General features: G+C 44.2%; 1 protein-coding gene across 7 annotated transcripts in view; it reads left to right on the forward strand.

Annotated features, from left to right (window-relative positions):
- Window positions 1–21,542, forward strand: part of ATPSCKMT (ATP synthase c subunit lysine N-methyltransferase) — a 334,726-nt gene that overhangs the window by 171,581 nt on the left and 141,603 nt on the right. The window contains exon 1 of one of the 7 annotated variants that reach the window (XR_006206499.1): window positions 6,743–6,768. The exons of the other annotated variants lie outside the window; for them this stretch is intronic. The gene's annotated coding sequence lies outside the window, so the exon portion shown is untranslated. Of the gene's footprint in view, window positions 1–6,742; window positions 6,769–21,542 lie in introns of those variants that run through there. 7 annotated transcript variants of the gene reach the window in all.

Here is a 21,542-nt window from a genome sequence, read left to right on the forward strand (position 1 = left end):
CAGAAGATGTACCTAGGTAGCTTTTCTTCTCCTCTTCTAGTGACCCTCTATCACTGGACATCTCTGATTGGGCCAACCCCATTGGCTGATGAGTGACCAATCAGATTTTCTTTCTCATAATTATAACAAGATGATCTGTGATTGGGTTCTGAGTCCAGGGAACCTGCTAGGTGGATCCATTGTATTGATTCTCAACACCACATTCCGGAAAGCCAGAGTGCTTCTGTGAGAGTGAGTCCCCTGTCAGTCCCATTCCTGGGACACGTGACCTGGCAGGGGAGCCTGGTGGCCTGACCACCAAAATGTTGGTCAGGCTTTGGTGGCTTACTCTCGCTATATGAAGCAGCACCCAGATGATGCCATGGAGTTGCATCCCCCTCTTCCCTGGAGTTGGGGGCGAGGGAAGTGCATAGAGCAAAGACGCAGAACCAGATGTGACTCTTTGCAGATGGCGTCAAGTCCGAGGGGAGGGAACGTAGTACTGGGTTCTGCCATCTGTTATCTGGAATGTGACTGAAGGCAAATGCTATATGTCTTGGTTAGCTCATGCTACTATGACCAAATGTCATAGACTGGGGGCTTAAAGAACAGAAATTTATTTCTCACAGTTCTGGAGCCCGGAAGCTATGAGGTCAGGGTGCCAGTGTGGTCGGGTTCTGGTGAGAACTCTCTTCCAGGCTTGCAGATGGCTGCTTGCTTGCTGTGTTTTCACATGGAAAGATAAGGAGCCTATCTCTTCCTCTCCTCATAAAAGGGTACTGATCCCATCGTGGGGCTCTACCTACAAAATCTCATCCAAACCTAATCACCTTCTGAAGCCCCCACTTCCAAAACCACCATTGGGGGTTAGAACGTCAACATGAATTTGGGGCAGGGGGTGGTACGCAAACCTCCATTCATGGGCCGTGCAGAAGGTTTTAACTGATTCCCCCTTGCTGGGCGACCCAGAGGAATGTTTCGGCATGGCTCACACCCAGTTTCTGCAGCTAAGCATGCTGGATTTTAAGGTTGGTGGCCCTGGGCCTGTCCACGCTCTCCATGAGAGCTTCCAAGTAACAGTACTGAAGGTCAAGCGGGGCGGGGCTTGAGGCAACCAGGCACCGTGCCGAGGAAGAGAATGCTTGTGTGCGTCAGGAGCTGGAGGAGCAGGCGTGGAGGGGAGGAAGAAGGAAGAGAGGGAGGAAACACTCACTGCTCCGTCATTTTCCGTTCCAAGCTGTGGTTCCTGAAAAACCTCCCTGAACCTTTTATCCATAAACACCCTTGAATGAGATAGTTTAGTTGAGTGTCTAACCCTTAATGGAAAGAAGGGGGGTGGTGAGCATCTTCATTCTTGCAACCAGAGTCGTCCCTCCTCCAACAAATATTTCCCGACGCCTCACTGGATAGGGTCTTCTGCTTCCCCCTGGGGATAAAATGGTAAGAGAGACACGGCCCTTGCCATAGGCGGACCTACTGGAGTCTCCTGGGAAATGCACATAAGCAAACAGGGTGCAGGAGAAGTATGGTTAGGAGGGATGCAATCTTGCTTGGTGTGGCAAGATTTTTTAACACAATACCCGGGATTCGTTGTCTCGCTGCTCCGAAGAATGAAGAAGTGGACACAGAGTGAGCAGCGGACAAAGTTTATTATACTATAAGATAAGAAAGCAAGAATAGTAGGAAAGCTCTCTTTACAGAGAGGGGGCATTTGAAAGTGAATACCCAAGGATTATAGGCAAGGGTCCTTGTTTTATAAGGTTCTGGTCGCCCCCATACTTTCCTTTCTGCTTGTTCCTTCTCAGGTTCTACCCTTATTGGCTGGACAACTCTAGGTGCTGGGTTGTCCACTCCTGGTTGGCTCGTTTCCGTTGTATGAGGGGTGGTCTATGGCCAGATCATTTCTTGTGGCTCATACGTTTTATGGTCTGCTTATTTTTAGTCAGGTCTTTTGTCAAATTCCTGAGGGAAACCTGAGGGGGCTAGGTGGTGTCTGTTATATTTTTAAGAGGCTCCTTACCCCTGAGGGGGTTTGCTGTGGTCAGATACTCCCAGCATTGTTCCAAAATACGTGTTTTTTCCCACTCAGGGACCTCAGGTCCTCTCCTGTCCCTCTCTGCCCATTTTATCCTGTCTTTTCCTATTATATTGGCAGAGGTGGTTAAGCTTTCAGTGGGGGTGCTGGGGATGAGTTGAAGTACGCTAGCTGGAATCAGGTTCAAGGGTAAGAGGGTGGATGCTCCAAGCAGAAGGGCAGCGTTACAGACACAAGGCCATTTTGGGCTCTGTGGTTAACAGTCCTCATTGCAGAAATGTCTTGCTCTATTACCTGCAAGGGTCAGTATTCACCCTGATGCTTGGAGCTGTGGACAGCTCACTTATCCTTAATATTATGAACCATTCTTAATTAAATAGGTTCTTCAGATGATACCTGATGGCCATACTAACTAGGAACTGAAACAAAAAAAAAAAACATTAGCAGTGAATCACTGAAGATTTCTTTCTGAAAGGGTGGGTTTTAGAGGGACACAGTAAAGAACACAAATTAAGGCTGTTTTCCCATGTTAAAATGTCAGTCTACCAATTAGGGGCATATTCCTTTGGCCTGTGTGTACTGGAAATGTGTGCTAAATATTGTCACATGATTATGGTCCATTAGTGTTTGATTGATCAGGTTTTCTTTGTTAATACATATATTTCCCCCCACCAAGTTCTGTTCTGTGGCTCATGAAAAAAAAAATACTAGGATTCCTTCTGAGGGAAGATTTTCCTTGTTTTAGTCTCAGCCAGTCAAGGACTTTTGTCACTGGTCCCATTCAGATGTGGTGACAATTATGAACCACAGAATTGCTGAGGCTAGTCCCTGGCCAAGGCCCACTATGGAATGTTCTGGAACAGGGCCCAGAATCCAATTCTCCATGCTGTCTCCTTGGTCATCGCTCAGTTTTTTCTTATTATCTTGTTGATTTCCTAATTAACAGAAAAGACCTGATTTTTTTTTTCACAAACCATTTTTTTTTTTAAAAACAGAATCTATTATGAGAAGTAGGATGTGCTGATTGAGATGATGATTGACTGAAGTGTTTTGCTTTTCTTAAAAAGCACTGACTTTTAGAACTAGAAGGGCCCCTCAAGGTGACCGCTCTCACGCCACTGACAGTGACTCATGCCGAACCTTTCTTCCGTGGGGACCTGTGTGATATGAGCACATCTGTAACAGGTCCAAGTTTTCAGTTTTTTCAAGTGTGAAATTTGGGGATTAGACTTGATTACATAAGAGATTTCTAAATCTTTTGTTTCCAAACTTCTATTTTTCTTCTTCTTTTTTTAAAAAATTTGAATATCGTTGGAGCACCTGGGTGGCTCGGTCGGTTAAGCATCCAACTTGGGCTCAGGTCACGATCTCGTGGTTCGTGGGTTTGAGCTCCATGTCGGGCTCTGTGCTGACAGCTCAGAGCCTGGAGCCTGCTTCAGATTCTCTGTCTCCCTGTGTCTCTCTACCCCTCCCCTACTCATACTCTGTTGCTCTTTCTCTCAAAAATAAACACTAAAAAAATTGTTTTTATTTGAATATAGTTGACACACAATATCGCATTAGTTTCAGGGGTACAACGTAATGATTCAGCGTCTCTCTATGTTGTTCTGTGCTCGCCCTGAGTATAGCCGCCATCTGTCACTATGCGACGCTATGCGATACCATTAACAATATTCGCTGTGCTCTACCTTTTATTCCCATGACTTGTTCGTTCTGTTCCTAGAAGCCTGTATCTCCCGGTCCCTTTTACCCATTTTGCCCATCCTTCAACTCCCCTCCCTTTTGGCAACCACCAGTGTATTCTCTGTACTCACAGGTCCAATTATGCTTTTTGTTTGTTTATTTATTCATTTGTGTTGTTGCTTAGATTCCACATATGAGTGAAATCATATGGTGTTTGTTTTTCTCTGTCTGACTTAATTTCACTCAGCATAATACACTCTAGCTCCGTCCACGTCATGGCAGATGGCAAGACCCTGTCCTTTTTTATGGCTGAGCAATATTCCATTGTCTATATTTACCACATCTTCTCTCTCCATTCATCTATTGATGGGCACTTGAGCTCCTTCCAGGGGTGCATAAAGCTTTTTGAATTAGTGTTTTTGTTGTCTTTGGGTCCCAGTCTTTTATGATTCCTTACAATGTGGGAGACAGAGGGGCTGGGGCACTTGCCTCAGACTCACACAGCTGCTGAAACGCAGGATCCCAAGCTCAGAATTACAAGTGCAGTGCTCCTTCAACTTTCTAGAGTGTTAACTAGTTTAAGCATCAGAGTAAACTCCTATCTGAGGCGTTATTTTCATTGTTATTCAAAACACAACTCAGATCAATATTTGTCAGATACAAAGGGCAACATGAGAAAAATGATTCTCTAAAAGGTCCCTGGACAAAGGCTATATTTAGAATGTGCCTGGGCTCCATTTGCCCTGATGACATCTTTCCCTCTTTTTATGGTGACCTTCATATTTATCGTAGATGTGTTTTCAATATTTTAATTTTAGTTAGCAGTACAACAATATAAATTAACCCATCTGTTCCTGAACAAGGTGCTGAGATTTCATCACTGGGGACGTGTACATATTTAGATGTAAAGCTCCTGGGGCCCCACTCCACTCTTGTCTTGCTCCCTGCGAATGATGCAGGGTTCGTGGGGCGGGGGGGACTGAGACTCAAACTATTTAAAGGGATAAAGGATCTTCAGATGGTCTCTCGCACTTTTTAAATGCCTGTTTGTGTGTAAATAGTCGATGTGTTCATCACGTGTGTTATCAGCTAGTCACTAACTGATTCTTAAAGACCTCCCTGTCAATGCGTGTTTTGTCAGCGTATATTGTTTCTGTCCAGACTTCAAAGCCAGACAGCCCAGATGTGCCTGGACCCCCCCGGGCAGCCTCTGTCTCATCCTGCTCCATTGGCAGTATGTTGCAGAAATTCGTACTGGATGCGGGAGGCTGGCTCCTCTGTCAACTCCCTGCTCCCCTTTCCTCCCTGAATTCCAGCTGCCCTACCATGTCTGCTTCCTGGGAATTTTCCGAAAATTCTGCGGTAGAAGAAGGGAGATAAATATAACAGCTGGCCCTGGCAATGGGCCAGGACTTGTTCCAAATACCTAATGTATTTAGGGACGTGCTACAGAATCTGTGAGTTCCAGATCAAATGAAAATACTGGGCCCCGTGCATGCAAGAATGATTAGGAATTTCAAGACAATGACAACGAAACACTAAACCAGATCAGGTGGGGGGTGGGGGTGCTTTTAAGCATGGAGGGGGTGGAGGGACATGGTGTGATCACACAGGCTGCGTATTAACTCTTAAATGCTCATGTTCCCATTTCGCCGATGGGTATGCTGAGGTACATAAGGGTAAGTCTGATCAGTCTAATAAGTTCACAGGATGAAAACAGCACCGAGGAGGTTGGAACACAGGGGTACTTGGTTCCAATGTGCGCCCTCACGGCCTCTCTAGGGAAGAGGCCTCCCTCCGAACGTTCTCTTTCCGTGTTGCCAACCGCCCTTACCCGTAGCCCCTAAAAATCATACCTTCATTAAGAAAACAAATCCCGACAACCATGACTAAACTGACCACCACCCCAGTAACTTATTGGCCATCTACTCTGTTGTAATTTAAACACAGTCTCCGGGGAGTCTCCTCCCACCACATACACACACACACACCAAGAAGCTTAATAAGGTTTTAAGCCAACAAAAATCAATCTTGTCTGTCCTGGGAGAGATTTTACTGCTATGAAAATCAGATTTTCTCCCTATTGTTATAGTAACAAAATTACATTTCCTTTAAAACACTCCACTTAGTTTTGCCCATTTATTCGCTTTATAGTTCTTTTCTTCCCTTAGTTCATTTTCTTCCACGAAATCTGTGAGTTTTTATTCTAGATTGTTCCAGATTCCAAGCAGTCGAGATAAGGAAAAGTCTATTTTAATTTAATCTACTCGGATTCAGTTGATGTTTCAATACACTGAACATACAATGAGAGGGTCACTCTGCAGGAATGCCTTTTGCTTATTTCGTGAAAATGTACTTCCTTTCCAACAAGTTTTGCCAAGAAGTTAATCTTCATGTCAAGAAATGCTGTTGGGTGAATGAAAAAAAATGTGACGGTCTGTCCTCTGGGAGAGCACTTCAGCAACACTCTTCCCAAATACTTGAAGCCAAGCCAGATTGTTATTAGAACAAACAATTGATTAATTTTGCAGCATTCGTGACAGAAAACTTGTATGTTAAATGTCTTCTTTCTAATGAAGTTGGAGTGCTGGGTGAATGACTCATTAGAATGGTGACTGGATTACTTGAGGTTCCTTTTCCAGGACAAATGACAGGGTGTCTCTTATATCTCCAGACCTTCCTCCCAGATCTCCCGTTTCGTATGCTAAAAATTTAGCTTGCAAGTTGGGGGAATAGAAGAAGAAGCAAGGATAGAAGGAGAAAGCAAGTATCCTTGGAAAAGTGTAAAATGAATTAAGTAGATCTGATTAGTGAAAGAAGACAGCTACATTTCAAGAAGATGTTAAATGTTCTGTACAAATCATTTTATGTTGATTAAACAGTACGCTGTAATTTCTTCTCTAAATTGAATGGGCTACAGTGAAAAATAGTATCTGGCCCACCCCACACAATAACTTCCCTCTGAAGACCTTTACTGTGAACTGAGAATTTTAAATTAGATGAAGAAATAACAATGCATGATGTTGCCTAGCAACCACTATATGTCTGTTAGTAACCGGGAATCCAAATGGGTAAGTTTGGGGCCACTTTCAGAAACAAATAAACTAATTACCTGGGGCATAATTAAAAGAATTTCCCAAAGGTGAACCCCTGCCAGTATCATTTTATTCATATATTTGTGCCGAGGAGAGAGATTCTCATGATAATAATTATGAAGGTTCACGATTGTGGCTTGAATCAGTTGTGGCTCTTGAATCAGTTATACTCTGGGTGTCTAGGAGAAGGGGTTTTGGTTTGGGAGGGTCATGATGGTGACTGGACGTCAGGACGGGGTGGGGTCCCAGCTGCAGGTGGTCAGTTACATCTTCACAGTTGTCTGGTGTTTTTTGTGGATATACGTTCCCTTTCGAGAGCATAGGTGGGTAAAGGCTGTAGCTTCTGCCCTCCGTAACCTCATCCCCAAGTGTCCACGGTGAAATCGAGTCTTATAATGAATTCAGCCACCAAATAAGGTTTGCTTAGCAAGGGGCACAAAACCTGTCCTCGGAAGCTCAGAGAAGGCTCAGCCGTCTGTCCTGAGGCTCTCTGAAGGTCAGACCACACAATAGAATCCTTAGCAATTGCGAGGAGTGCAATACTTACTGGGCTTGTGGGCGTGTGCTAGATAGCTGATCAGACTCTCATACCCTGCTCACGCCTGAGCAGTGGTGCTGGAAAATATTTCCCGCCAATTCACCGATTCGAACCACTCATTTCACCAACAAAAAATAGTTATTTCTAACCACACCCCCTGATAGAATCTGAGTGTGGTAGTTGAAGGCTGTGCAATGTGGGCTTTTGAAAAAGGTCTTTCAGATATTAAGAGGCTGCCCCTGGAGGGTAGATTTCTGATTGGGGTCTTTAAAATGTTGGTGAGCCACTCCCAGGTTGTAGATTAAAACCGCTTTTCACACGCTTGGGTATTTTACCAAATCTGGGATGCCATCACTAATGTCAAACGCCAGTATTTTATGTATTGCGAAAAAAAGAAAAAAGCTGCCAGTAAAATTGATAACAATGCTTCTTCTCACTTGAAAATTTTATAGTATACTTATCGAAAGAGCCTTTTGGATTAGACTTAGATTTTTACCATATGTCCAGCATGTTTATACATTAAGAGGGAAAAATATGGATGAAGAATGGGTTACAGTTTTCCTAAAAAAACTTCACATCACAAATTTGAGTTTTCTCACTTTTTTGCCTGAACAGGTGTTTTTGGTTTTATTTGATTTTTTGGTTTATTTTTTGTTCGTTTGTTTGTTTCTGGTTAACCCAATACTACTCTTTGTGTCATCAAGGACACTGATGCTGTGTCTTTTCTGAAAAATAACAAAAAGCCACGGGACTGGCTCTTACCTAGCTCTGTCATCATGCGGCTACCGCAGGGGTGGATCTAGGTGATGTGGAGTCGGAAGGTTATAAAATTTGGGGAGGGAGGCCACAAAATTGCAAATTACAGACAAAATCGGGTTACAATCATGGTTATTTATTTAAAATGGGAAAAGCAAAAAATTTTGAAACATTACAGATTTGTGAAGTCAAATTTTGCTCTCCAAAGCTGTCAAATACCACAAATATAAAATACAAAAAAAGAACGTAGATACTTCCATTAATTGCGTGACTGCATCAATCTATGATGCCCTTTTCCCTACCTTTTCTGGCCGCATACTCTGATTGCCACATTGCAACAGCCATCAAAGCGACTGATTCTTCCATATAAGGAGCAGTTTGGTCATCACAACACTTGATTTTCTGGAGCATTTCATCGCTTTGGTTTGATTTTACACGCTATTTCATTTGCGCCGGCCGGATTGCGTCAGGACGGGACGCCACGGTGTTGCTCAAAAGCCATCTCATGTACCAGAATGCGTACGACGTCACCCACAGAATATGTAAGACTTCACCCACCAACAGTTTGATGTGTTGTTACATGTTTGTCCTCTTAAGACAGAGGGATTCTAATTGTGTGATTTTTATAAAAGGGTGTGGTTTGTTTCTAGCTGTGAACATTTCATTTGTTTTTAAGGTTAAAAAAATGTAATATGTATTTTTGAGAGAGACAACACAAGGGAGGAGGGGCAGAGAGAGAGACAGACAGACAGACACAGAATCTGAAGCAGGCTCCAGGCTCCAGGACTTGAACTCACGAACCGCGAGATCACGACCTGAGCTGAAGTTGGACGCTCAACCGACTGAGCCACCCAGGCGCCCATAAAGATTTTTTATTTTTCAGTAATCTCTACACCCAGTGTGGGGCTCGAACTTATACACCCGAGATCAAGAGTTGCATGCTGTACTGCCTGAGACAGCCAGGTGCCCCACAGTTCATTCTTGAGTTTCTCTACGGAAGAGCACCTCCATTCGGGTTTGAACTCATGCTAACTGAGCTCTCTGCTTACAGTTTTACACCTTTGAGGACTGGGACAAGTTCGCACTGACTGGCTCCAGGCTCCGTGCATTTCCACCACTGTCCTCTGCTGTATTATTAGTCTGTTCCAGCGGACATAGCAAAGAACCATAGAACAGGGCAGCTGAGACAACAGAAATTTATGTTCTCACAGTTCTGGGGGCTGGAAGTCCAAGATCAAGATGTCAGCAGGTTTGGTTTCTCCTGTGGCCTCTCTCCTCGGCGTGTAGACGGCCACCTTCTCACTGTGACCTCGTGTGCGCTTTTTGGTGTGTACGGGCATCCTTGGTTTCTCTTTCTCTTCTTATAAATACGCGGGTCTTCTTGGATTAGGGTCCCACTCTTACAACCTCATTTAACCTTCACTACCTCCTTAAAGGCCCTTTCTTCAAATACAGTCACCTTGGGGCTTGGGGTTTCAACCTAGGAATTTGGGGGGTAAATGATTCAGTCCCTACAGGGGACGTAGATAATGTTTAGGTTGGAGTATGACCTCTGGACCTACACTTCTGTGTCATGCTGGGTGAGACGACACAGTGCGTGGTAGGGAAATCCTGAAAGCGTTCCTCTACGGAGATAACTGGTGATAGCGTGGTTATGCTTGGACGTGATTATGAGCCATGTGATAACCTCATGGGGTAACCTCGGCTACCAAACAAGCTGTTTCTCCTGTTTGGCTTCCCCTTAACAAGGTCCCCAAGATGCCTGTGACCATTTCGCCCCTGCCCAACACAAGGAGAAGCTATAGGAGGACAAATCAGAGTAGAAGGTGTTCTCAATCCTCACCAACGCTGGTCGAGTATTTTACCTTTGCAAATTGTACTCAAGCGAATACATTGCTAAGGTGCATGCCAGGGCCTCCGTAGGGTCTGTGCAAGCGAGGGGTCCTGCAGCTTAAGTTTTGTTTTTTTTTCATGGTAAATCCGTCTCGGAGAACAAACTTTGATGTCAACTATGGAAAATTGCAAAAGGCATGTGACTCACTGTTCTCCAGCCCTTCCCTACAAGTGTTTGGCTCCAAGGGGTTAAAAAGTCGTCTGTTTCATCCACAGGATTTTCTTCTCAATCGTTAACATTCAACCTGCATGCTTTTTTTTTTTTTTTTTCAAATTGAACTTTGTATTTTGAGATAACTGTAGGTTCACATGCAGTTACAGGGGATAGTATTGAAAGACCCTGTGCACCGTTTACTCACTTTCCCCCAGTGGTCACATCTTGCAAAACTGCGGTGCGATATCACAACCAGGATACAGACATAGATACAGTCAAGACAGAAATTTCCGTTACTAGCAGGATTCTCATGTTGCCCTTTATAGCCACACATGCCTCCTTCTCATACCATTATTCCTTCATCCCTGTAACTAGTCTCGTCTCCATTTCTAAAGTTTGGTTATTTTGAGACTATTATATAAATGGGTCACTCAGTATGTAACATTTTTAAAAAAATGTTTATTTATTTGTTTTGAGAGAGACAGAGAGTGCAAGCAGGGGAGCAGCAGAGAGAGAGAGGGAGAGAGAGAATCCCAAGCAGGCTCCACGCTGTCAGCACAGAGCCTGATATGGGACTTGATCTCACGAACCATGAGATCATGACCTAAGCCAAAATCCAGTCACACGCTTAACTGATGGGGCCACCTAGGTTTCCCCAGTATGTAACATTTTGAAATGGGTTTTTCCCCACTTAGCGTAACTAGAGATTCATCCAGTGTGTATGCGTTTTCTCCATCGTTCAGAGCCTCTTTATATTTATTTTCTGTATAATGTTCAGGGTTTCTCGTTGTACTTAGTGGAAGGAGTCAGGAAAAGTACATCTACTCCCTTCTCGGAAGCAGATGTCCACCCCGCAGGGTCTGATGCTGATAGTTTTGATGCCTGTTTTTGTGTGGGCGATGGCAGTGACAGTCGCCTCACCGGGAGCAAAGCCAGAGACAGTAATATGTGAAGAGATGTGTCTTACGATGAAGCACAGTATGTCATGTAGGCCATGATGGAGTCTTCCCCTGTAAGTATAGACCATCTAGCAGGTAATCTCTCCATTAGCCATACTTTATGGCTCACCAGAATTCTGGTCTCCTCACTTCTCTTTCCCACTCTGAAGATATGAAAACCATAAGGATATTAAACTTGTCTCCTGGTTAACAAAGCGATTGAGAGGCTTGGGCACAGTTTGTGTTACAGGTTGGGCTTCCCGGGAGCAGCCCCTGGGAAGGGGTTGGTCGTTCAGGGCGTTTATTTGGGGGCATCCTGGGCCCTGACCTCTGTGGGAGGGAGCTGTAGGAAGAGGGATGGGGCAGGGGCCTGGGTCAGCTCTGATGCAGACCCCGTAGCAGCTCTGGCCACCCCTGGGCACAGCTCAGGTGGCTAGGATGACCTTCAGAGTCGTCCAGAGTCGGTCCCGGCCGGCCAGCCCTTCGTGGCAGAGTCTCCGGGTAGGACCTGTGCAGTCAGCCAGGTCCTGTGTAGCTCGGGCATCCCTCAAGGGTCTGACCACTGAGGCCGCCTGCCCGCAGCACTCTGAGCAGCTGGGCAACATGTCCTTCATCAAAGGGGGCTCTGGGCGGGGCCTCACAGTGTGCACTGCAGGGTGTCAATAAATATATGTATATTGAAGATACATTCTCAAGATTGTTTTACTATTAAGGGTGCACAGTCACAACTATCCTAGAACTGGTTCATTCTGTGGGAAAATAATGCCAGCATCAAAATGGATAGTGATTTATAAGTTCCGATTTGTTTTTTTTTAATGTTTATTTCTTTATTTTTGACAGAGAGAGAGAGAGAGAGGGAGTGAGTGCACAGGTGGGGGCAGGGTGGAGAGAGAAGGAGCTACAGAATCCGAAGCAGGCTCCAGGCTCCGAGCTGTCAGCACAGAGCCCGAGGCGGGGCTTGAACCCACGAACTGTGAGATTATGACCTGAGCCGAAGTCAGGCACTCAAGCCACTGAGCCACTCAGGTGTCCCTAAAAGTTCTGATTTCTTGGTATGAGTGTTTGGGTCTTTAACATGACTTTTTTTCCCCCTCCCTAAAAGGGTTGACTTACATCTATTTAGACTTTCAGATTAATTTTCAATTTATTCAAATAACAAAATGCAAAATTCTTGTTTTCTTTAAGCTTCTAAGTCCTGCTTGTAAATCTGATTGTTCTTTTTATAAATCCATTGAATTTTAACAATCCTATTCAAGGGTGCTTTTATTAGTGTTCCAGTTGAACAGACAAAACTGCCTTAAATAATCAGCCCCCTTTACAACTTGGTTAATTAAATTCCTTTAAACATTTTTACTGCATTTATAAATATAATACATTTGATTTCTCCTATGTAGTTGATGTGATAAATTAAACTTATGGATATAGTAAATCTCAAGTTCTCTTAAGCATCCCAGTGCTATTTACAAACCTAGCCAAATTCTTTCAGCTTAAAATCTCACGTCTGAAGTAAATTGCACATTTTAATGGAACCACAAAGAGAATTTGCTCGTTCCGATAGACCAAATTATCCAAAAACACTTCACATACTAGATATGCGTAGGTTGTTCCCCATTGTAACATATGAGCGTTGATATTCTAGCCTACGGAGAACTGGTTCTTGCAGGTGGGGTCATCATGGTTCAGCCAGGTTACAGGAAGGGAGGTCTTAAGCCGAACCTTCCTTACTGGTATTTATAAAAACAAACTCCTATTACCAAGTCTGTGAGCTTGGTGAAACCCAAGTTCTCTGTCTCGTGGGTGGTCTGATCACACTGCACAGAAGGTTCATGGAGGAAGATATGACATTACCCGCAGGCCAGAGTCTTCCCAATACAGGGTCAGGACATGGGAGTCTTATAGCATCCAATGGCAGTGGTACCGTTTACTGAGTTCCTGGTCTATGCGGTTCACAAAGCATGGAGGTTATTACTGACATATTTAGTTCAGTCACGTAGCTTGAGAACCACTCATTTTCCCAACAAAAAATCCCTTTCTGACCCTCTCTATATTAATTAGAGCATCCTTGCATGTGGATGGAGAATTGGGAGGCTGACACTCTTGCTGCAGCCATCTTGGTGTGTGTGGGTTTGCCAGTGAGAACACCAGCCAAGGGTTGGGGTTCTCCAGAAGGCCACTGAGCATGCCCACGGTGTAACTTGTCTATGTGGGAGTATTTTAAGATGGGCTATACATATTTTAAGGTCTTCCAAGGGTTAAAAGTGGAAAAGTAGTTTTATCATTTGCTCTGGTCTGAATTGTGTTCCAAGCCCCTACCCAAATTCATATGTTGAAGCCCAACCCCAATGAAATCACATTAGGACGTGGGGCCCTTGGGAGGTAATTAGGTTTAGACGAGGTCATGAAGATAGATCCCTCATAATGGGATTCGTGACCGTGTAAGAAGACACGACGGAGTTTCCTCTTTCTTTCCCTCCCAACGTCTTTCTGTCTCCCTTCCCATCATGCTGACACAGTGAGAAGGCAGGGTGTTCTGCAAGCAGGAAGGAGGGCTTTCACCAGAACCTGAGCATGTTGGCAACTTAGATCTTGGACTTCCACCCTCCAGAACTGTGAGAAATAATTGCCTGTTGTTTAACCCCCCCAGTCTATGGTATTTTGTTATGGCAGCCTGAGCTCAGTAATTCACTGTTTCTGGGTATATTGGGATTCTCGTCCTAAGCAGAAAGATGTTGGTTCTCTTTAGGAGCATTTTCTCTGGGACTCATGCTCTGGATGCCCGGGCCCTTTGTGCTTCAGATGGACACGCGAAGTCTTTTTATGGTCATTCGTAGGGGGACTGTGGGGACTCCTAGTTCACACCCATCAAATGGAATGGTCTTGCAGCCCATGTCCTAAGGGTTCAAATGAACTCTCACCAATTATTGAGTTAACTGAGTTGAGCAAAGCCCTCAACCTCACTGGGATTGCACTAACTTCCCTCCCTCCTTGGCTAAACTTTATGTTTCCTTAGCCTAAGTCATTTTCATGGTTTCCATTGTCTTTAGAAGGACGAGTGCATGAGTTTTCCCTCTCATTTGAGTCTGCAGTGAGTTCCATCCCACTGCCTGGAAGCAAACCTCTTTTAGGAATTGCTGTTTAAGAAATATTGATCCATGTAGAAGGATGTATGTAGTGTACGTGTATGTTATAAAGTGTAATAATACAGTTAACACCCAGGATACTGAACATCTCATGGAGTCCAGGGAAGATGGAGCCACTAGGCCTCAGGAGGAAGGGACATCGTGCAGTTCTAGGGATCTTAGAAGCAAGAGCTTCTGGACCACCTCTCCAGGATGTGGCTGTCAACCTGATGATTCAACGCCAGATCCCTTCTGTCCGTCATGTATCCCTCAAAGTTGAGCTCCCAGGAGGGAGTCTGTGTGACCTAGCTTGCTCACGCACTCAGCTCTGTGGTCAGGATGTGGCAGGTCCTATGTTTGGGGGCCCAGAGGGAGATGTACGGTTTCCCCAAAGAAGGAAGGGAAGTAGGCAAAACAAAACCCATCATCCCTCATGCTCTCCAAGCTAGGAGTTGCTGGTGGGACTTAGCTGGGGCTCCCTGCCTGTGTTCCCACTTGTTACCAAGTGGGTTTTCTCTGCATTTGGCAGTGGTGGGTCCAGAGTATTCTATTCTGTGGCTGGTCTCACGTTACTCTATTGCTTGGAAAATCCTTGAATATCATTTGAATGTCATTTTCAACCTTTCCAATTTTCCAGCATTGATACAGATTTTCTTTGGTCAGCTGGTGCTAATTTTGAGAAGGAGTTAAATTCAGTGTTTGAGTCATATTTTGAGTTGTAGGAGCTATTTCTGGAGCAGGTTGGCAGGGTTTGTGGGTGGGATGGGAGAAGGAGGGCAAGAAAGAAGTTGAATGTAGCAACTTTCACTGAGTAAAGGAATACAGGAGCAGGGATGAATTTGGGGGGAAAGAGGCAATATATAGATTTTTAATTTTTTTTATGTTTATTTATTTTTGAGAGAGGGAGAGAGAGCGAGCGCGAGTGGGGGAGGGGCAGAGAGAGAGGGAGACACAGAATCCGAAGCAGGCTCCAGGCTCTGAGCTGTCAGCATAGAGCCTGACACAAGGGTCAAACCCACAAACTGTGGGATCATGACCTGAGCCAAAGTCAGACGCTTAACTGACTGAGCCACCCAGGCGCCCCTCGAGTCTTAATCCTTAGGAGTTTGGAGATGTCTAGTAGGTCTTTGCAAATGTGGGCTGGATTACTCAACTTCTCTTCCACTTGGGCCACAGTTTTCTGCTCATTCCCCCTCTCCTGAAGGTCTGGCCGTCACCACCTGCTTCGTCTTTGTCCACAGTATTTTGTGTCTACCTTGCCACAAATGAAAACAACTACCATTTTAGGAACTTATGCGTTGAACACATTGAGCATTGATATATATGTTTTATTTCCATTTCAGACCAGCCTTGCAAGATAGGTCTTTTCTGTCCTTGTTTTATAAGATAAGGGAACTGAAGCCTAATGAGGTCACCTCTGCCCCGTTTCTGCATGGTTTTGTCATCAGCCATGGTGGGACTGGTGGAGGTTAGCTGGAGAGGCAGGATGGTTCAGGGCTGAGAGCAGGCTCACCGCCTGATTTGAATGTTGGCTGCATCATTCACTGGTTGTGTAACCTAGTTAGTCTCTTCACCACTCTGGGCCTCAGTTTCCCCATCTGTAAAGTGAGGGTAATCGCAGAACATACCTAATTGATTCATAATGGTAACTAAGGGAATTAATATACATAAAGCACTTAAAACGGTGCGTGGTACGGCGTGAGCACGATGTAAATGCTCGTCATTGTCGTTATCTCTGTGTGTGTGCGTAGTATACAGAAGAGAACTTTCCTGGGCGTCGGGACAGTTAATTTGCTGTGGGATTTTGAGGCGGGTTCATTTTGCTGTCGGGGATTCCATTGACTTGACTGTGGAATTAGGAGGCAGATCAAATGTTCTGTAAGGGCCTCTTAACACTTGGTCGAAATGCATGAGGGGACAAGGAATGTTTTTGTGTGCTCTCTGAAGTTCGTGCCACTCCCCCAAGAGTAAGATGCCAGGAAAGAATCGATAAAGGGTGACTGTCAGGATGGGTCCTCCTGGACAGAGCCTCTGCCCACAATGTCTCTTGCTTGTGGAGGTCAAACAGGACCAGCCTTATATACACAAGCACGAGAGGCCGTAGGGCAGAGCAGTGGGGCTTTGAGAGCAACGGAGCCAAGCACGGGGTGATCAAGGATGTGGCAGCAGCAGTGAAAATTCAAGGACTCACACACCTTCAAGGAAAGAATTCTTACTTTTCTTTATGACCTAGAGCCTCTGATGAGTCCCAGGGACCCTTTCTCCAAAGAGTGTTTTAATTGGTTAGTCAATTAATTAATTAATTAATTAATTAATTAATTATAGAGAGACGGGGAGAGAGCGCGCGTGTGCGTGCACAAGCGGGTGAGAGGGGCAGAGGGCGAGAAAGAGAGAGAGAATCCTGCGCAGGCTTCACACTCAGCGTGGAGCCTGATTCAGGGCTCATCACAGGACCTGGAATCATGACTTGAGCCGAAGTCAAGAGTCAGATGCCTAACCAACTGAGCCACCCAGATGCCCCTCCTAATAATGTTTTTATGTATGTATGTGTGTATGTATTTTGAATATTTCTCCCCTACATATAATTTATTGTCAAGTTAGCTAACATACAGGATATACGGTGTGCCCAGGGTTTTAGGAGTAGAGTCCCACGATTCACCATTTACGTACAACATCCAGGGCTCATCCCACCCAGCAAGTGCCCTCCTCAGTGCCCATCACCCATTTTCCCCTCTCCCCCACCCCCCTCCATCAACCCTCAGTTTTGTTCTCTGTATAAGAGTCTCTTACGGTTTGCCTCCCTCTCTGTTTGAAACTATTTTTCCCCCTTCCCTTCCCCCATGGTCTTCTGTTATGTTTCTCAAATTCCACATATGAGTGAAAACATATGATGTCTGCCTTTCTCTGACGTTTTATTTCGCATGGCGTAATACCCTCCAGTTCCAGTATCCTCCAGTTGTCGCAAATGGCAAGATTTCATTCTTTCTTATTACCAAATATTATTCCGTCGTATATATAAACCACATCTTCTTTATCCATTAATCAATTGATGGACATTTGGGCTCTTGACATGATTTGGCTATTGTTGAAAGCGCTGTTATAAACATTGGGGTACACATGCCCCTATGCATCAGCACTCCTGTATCCTTTGGATAGACTCCTAGTAGTGCTATTGCTGGGTTGTAGAGGAGTTCTATTTTTGATTGTTTGAGGAACCTCCACACTGTTTTCCAGAGCGGCTGCACCAGTTTGCATTCCCACCAACAGTGCAAGAGGGTTCCCGTTTCTCCACATCCTCTCCAGCATCTGTTGTTTCCTGAGTTGTTCATTTTAGCCATTCTGACCGGCGTGAGGTGGTATCTCAGTGTGGTTTTGATTTGTGTTTCCCTGATGAGGAGTGACGTTGAACATCTTTCCACGTGTCTGTTGACCATCTGGATGTCTTCTTTGGAAAAGTGTCAATTCATGTCTTCTGCCCATTCCTTCATTGGATTATTTGTTTTTTGAGTGTTGAGTTTGGTAAGTTCTTTATAGATTTTGGATACTAACCCCTTATCTGATATGTCATTTGCAAATATCTTCTGCCATTTCATCGGTTGTTTTTTGGTTTTGTTGATTGTTTCCTTTGCTGTACAGAAGCTTTTTATCTCAATGAGGTCCCAGTGAAAGACCTAAATGGGAGACAGGAAACCATCAAAACTGTAGAGGAGAAAACAGGCAACAACCTTTTTTACTTCAGCCACAGCAACTTCTTACTCAACACGTCTCAGAAGGCAAAGGAAATTATGTTTTTAAGTGCACAAAATAAAATACAAAGGATTACAATGGCAACCAGTTTTGTTAAAATATAATTAGCAAATATATGTATCAAATTGGTGATTTAGTGATATGTAGGCTTCTTTGTAACTATACTAAAAGCAAGCTCAAGCTCTCATGGCAGGTCTAACAGCTACCTGCATTTTGAAATAATGACAACAGTAAATATTTTGAAATATCCGTGCAGCATTAATGTGATATGAAAACACCTGTGATTTCTCTTGGTGATAATGTCTCCAAGACAACTGTGGTTTGTTGCCTGCATTCACATTTGAAGGAAATGCTAAATTCCAGTTAGAGATTAGTGAAAATAAAGCTGTAACATTTCCCCCCATTCAAGTTTGTGGATCCTCTGAATTCATGCCATCCAGATAATGTCTATGATTCTGTGACCCACAGGCAGACGCGGAATGATACATAAGTCATGAGGCATGCCAGAGGCCAGGGAAGAACAATTTCTAAACAAGAGCCTGCAGAATTCCTGTTTGTCAGGGGGAAGATCTCCCAGAGAGTGTGGAAATGAGAAAATCCCCTCTCCAAAGGGCAACATGTTCATTGTAGAGGCAACTTCGGTGGCACAAGGGGTTGGGAAGGAGCATGACTTTGCATGCCTGTGCCCACAAGCCAGGTGGGGCTGGGCCTCGCTCATTTCTGACCTGGGTTTCTTGCAGAGATCGTGCATACGGACAGGGTGTGATTTCCTGTCAAAGTGCAATAGGGTTAAATATATAAAAATGCCAGCTTCTCACCCACAGTGCGACGGACCAGTGGGATGATTTAATGCAGCTCTCAATGGCACTGTTAAGATTTATGTGGATAATCATCCCTATGGAGGGGATGATAAGTTATCACACTTATTATTTGCATATAGAAAGGTCCTTCTTGAATTCTCTGCGTTCTTACAGCTCAACCCTACGCTTGAGAAGAAGGTGAACAGGTTTTAGATTTAATTAGACAGTACTAGAAAGGTAAATTTCGGGGATGTAACACATCAATAGTAGACTATGTATTGACACTAAAAGAAAGAAAGGAGGACATTTGTTTCCTGGTGCAGGCAAATCTGGTGTAGACACAGTGATCTCTGAAGCTTTAATGTAAGCCACGAACTCGTTCTAGAATGTTTGCACAGGGACCGTCATTTCTGGATAATTTTATGGCTATCAGCGCACAGGATCTGTGAAAGCCAGCTGGTGAGACCAGACTGGCAGACTGTGAAGTTAAGGCAGAGACCTGTGAGTCTCTCTCCACATGCGTTCTGCCTTTTTCTGATCATGTGGGAGTTCTTGCTAAAATTTCTTGGTATTCAAAAAGGATCTTTGAAGAAGTTAGAAACCATTGCTCTAGAGGATAGGCAATTACTTCCATGGAAATGCAATTTCAAATTTATTCTCAGCAAATTTCAAGAGACATCAGCATGTTAAGCTACTTATATAATACATTTCGGAGGTATGGCTTTTATGAAACAGCATACTTCGTTTCATATACAAAACTTTATTTCCTTATCTTTTTCATTTCTTTACTAATAAGTCCTTATTATAAAAACACTAGAATCTCAGTTTTTAAGTTCTGTTTCAACATTATGTTAAAACTTATGTTCGTGAATAAGCTTGAGTTCGTAGCTAGAGACTGGTCATAAAAGTTTCAGGTTGTGATAGTTTCTAAGGGAACCACTGCATTTAAATTTGAGCTCAAATTAAATGAAACAAGGGAAGAGAGTTAACGGAGGCTCTTTGCTCATCTTTGGAAAATATGAGACGATGGGTAAATTTATCAAAGAAAAGTAGTCTATATCATGTTTTTGTGAGGTGATTCATTTACATGGCAATACATTTTTTTTCTTGTTTGACTGATGGAATTTGGGGGTCGGATGGAATTCTGGAACTTTTCTAAAGGACGAATGAGAGATATACTTTTAATTAGATGATTTTGTTTTTCTACCATGGGAGTAACTTACTTGTAACTGTAGTGGAGAAGTGGAGAAAAGCAGTAGGTGTCCAGAAGGTGGAGAGCCAGTTGCCACACGGATTGCTTTACAGACACGGAGAGTCTCCAAGTTTGTTTTTTTTTTTAATGTTTATGTATTTATTTTGAGAGAGAGAGAGAGAGAACAAGCAGGGGAGGGGCAGACAGAGGGAAACAGAGAATCCCAAGCAGGCTCTGCACTGTCAGCTCAGAGCCCAACGTGGGTCTCGAACTCACGAACTGTGAGATCATGACCTGAGCTGAAATCAAGAGCTGGACCAACTGAACCACCCAGCCACCCCAAGTCAAGTTCTGAAACCTAGCAACTGCCCTGGGAGGGCTCAAGAATTCAGAATGTTCAAAAGGAATTCAGTCTCCAGTGTTAGAGGCCAGGCTGATACACAGTGTTGGATCTACCAAGGATAAAGGATAAAGTTAATGGTTAATCTTCCAGGAAAATTTCCCAGCATAGTTGCCTAGAATTATGGAAGCTGAGAACCATACTAGGGAAACACACTTGCAGCCCAAATTCTTCCTGCTCTACACACTTCTGCCATTCTACTGATAAGGTAAGGATGTCTAAGAATTCTACTTCAAGAGAGGATTGCGACTTGGTGATGGTCATTGGAGGAGGCTATGGTGTCTGATGTTTAGGACAACCTGTTAAAGCACAGGTCTCCTGCTGGAGAGATGTGTTGACAATGTAGAAGTGCTCAGTAGGTAAGCTTCTGTAGGGAAAAAAAAAGGACTTTCAGAATTGGGTTTCTCGAAGAATCATTCAGGAGGCTAGCCACCGTGCCCACCTCCGTAGCTTCTAAACAGAACAAGCAGATTTAGCGGGCTTGTGCTTGGCGGCCGCGTGGCTAAGGTTGGCTGTGGAGGCTGGCTCGAGGGGATCTATTGACTCAGGTTTGTTCTAATGATGTGAAAAGGTCAACAGATTGGGAGAATGGCATGACAACACCTTATGAAGCTGACATAATACTTTTAAGAACTAGCCAGGAAAAAATCTCAGCTCTTCCCAAGGAACATTTCCATCTTACAGGACTAGCCCCCTCTCTCCTGTTATCCGAACAACCCCGTGTCCTCAAAAGCTGTCTGGAGCAAGGCCCAGTTCCCGGGATCCCGTGTGCAGACTTGAGTCTCTTGTGATTTAAGGTGTTGAGGATGAAGGAACCACCATCAGGCCATTTGCTTATTGTCTGTCTGTTCTTGCAACTACCACGGCAGGAGGACTCATTAGATGTGCTCTTAGTAGTGGCATTTTCAAGGAGGTACAGCCAGGTTAATTAAAAGCAAATCTTGTGAAAGGTAATTGTTTCTTTGATTGTAATCACTGATTTTGTGGGGAGAGTGCAATGAGGGAAGAGGGCTTAATTTAGGTAGCAGCTTGACTTTAAGACACCTGGTTATGCTCCTGAAAAACAATGCATTTGGAAGTACAAACGAAATGAAGTCACCCAAAGAGTGAGTTCATCCTTGAAGAACAACAAACAGTGAATGTCTCGGCGGGGGGGGGGTTTGCAATATGGGGAGCTGGAGCAAATACTCCAGGGAACCTTGCACTACCCACC

This window comes from Panthera leo, chromosome A1 (assembly GCF_018350215.1).
Source record: "Panthera leo isolate Ple1 chromosome A1, P.leo_Ple1_pat1.1, whole genome shotgun sequence".
Taxonomy (NCBI): domain Eukaryota; kingdom Metazoa; phylum Chordata; class Mammalia; order Carnivora; family Felidae; genus Panthera; species Panthera leo.